We start from the raw sequence: 1,761 nt of genomic DNA, 5'->3' as shown, positions 1-1,761 counted from the left end.
CGAGGAGAGGGCTGGGCGCGGGGGAGAGGGAAGTCGCAGCGGCCGCCTCTCTACCGCTGCCGCGGGGGTGGGAGGAAGCCCGGACCTACCTCTTGGGGAGTGACTGGAGCGGGGGAGGCCGGGTAGGGGAATCCCTGGGAAGATCTCGGCTGTCTGGGCGCGCTCGTCCGGAATGGAATGCGAACTGTGACGTTTGGAGATGTTTGCACCAGCGCGGATGGACACACGCGCCACACTACACAACACAACGCACACGCACGCACACAACCCACAGGGGATTTTTTGCACATTTTTATTTGCGATGTTTAGAAGCCTTCGCAGTGTGAGCCTCGGTCTGATAAGGGCACCTAAAGGGTGGGTGAGTGGAGAGGAAGCGGGAGGAGGGAAGAGGGAACGGTTCATCCGCACTGAGTCCGTTTGGCGCGTCTTCCAGGCTGTGGCATCGGAGGGTGCGGTGTGGGAGCCGAAGGAGTCACACTGCAGTGCTCCCGGGATCCTTGAACGGACTCCAATGGCCAGGAGGCTGGCGGTCCCTGGGCTGATAGCGGGGCTGCTTAGTCCTGCTGCCCCCAGCGATTCCAGAAAAGAACCTGTTCCTGACTGCCTACTATTTCAACAGGAGGTGTGGCCCAGGGATCTCTCTGCCTTGACAGCCAAGGACTCCAGGTGATCGACGCATTACACGGTGGGGGGGCAGGGGGGCTGTTTGTCTCCAAGCCTTGAAAGCCCACTGCACAAAAGGACTTTTTGAAGGGAGAAAAAAAAAGCGGTTTGCCAAAGATGAATGGATTCCATCCTAGGGAGGGTTTGATACCAAGGACAGTGACCTACCTTCTGCATTTGGGACCCCAATGTTTGGCTAGCAAGAAAGATCTCCCTGGAAGCAGAAGCAGGGTGCCTGCATTTTTATCCCAGGACCTATTTATTTATGAATGAATTATGCAAATATTAAGGGCGTGCATGTTATGTGTCAAGCCCTGTAGCAAGATGTTGGAGTTTTATCATTGAAAATCCATAATCCTTGTTTTCAAAAAGCCTAAAGACCATATATTCTCTATTTGCTTTAAGAGCTAAAGCCAGTAAAATTACACTTAATTTTTCCCCTTTTCAGTCTGTAGCTCACCTTCAAGCCCTCTCAAAGATATTTAGTCTATTATCTGCTGCCAAGTACTTTTACTTTAAAAAAAATACAAAAACAAACAAAACCCATTCATAATAGTATTTGTTTAAGTAAAAATAATTGCATGCATTGTTTTCTATGTACTACATATTGCCAAATCCTTTACATGAATTACCTTATTTAATCATCAGAACATCCATATAAGAGAAATATTATTACTTCCATTTTACAGATGATAAAACAGAGGCCCAGAAAAGCTATTTGTGGTCTCAGGGCTACTAATTAGTAGTGTAGAAACCACAACCAGGCATAGGAAGCGGAGAGGAGCATGCTATACCATCTCCCATGCTATACCATCTCCCCTCAGGCTCTGTGAAATTCAAAGTATCATCTTGGAGGGGTCCTTTTGTGCTTAGTTAGAATCAAAATCCACAAATGTCACAGCTAGACATCAGTTAAAGACAGGATGAAATGTAACTACAATATGCAACTTATAATTTAACTACAGTAGAAATGGGAGAAAGAACAGATCACTGGGAAATAGGGGTAATCAAAGGCATTTCTGATGAAAATCTGAGTGCCTGCTAAGTGCCAATTCTCTCCTTGAAATACAGCACTGAACACAACAGTCCCTCAACGTT

Source organism: Myotis davidii, unplaced genomic scaffold (genome assembly GCF_000327345.1).
Source record: "Myotis davidii unplaced genomic scaffold, ASM32734v1 scaffold699, whole genome shotgun sequence".
Lineage (NCBI taxonomy): Eukaryota > Metazoa > Chordata > Mammalia > Chiroptera > Vespertilionidae > Myotis > Myotis davidii.
The sequence above is the reverse complement of the archived record's forward strand: the minus strand, read 5'-3'. Positions refer to the sequence as shown.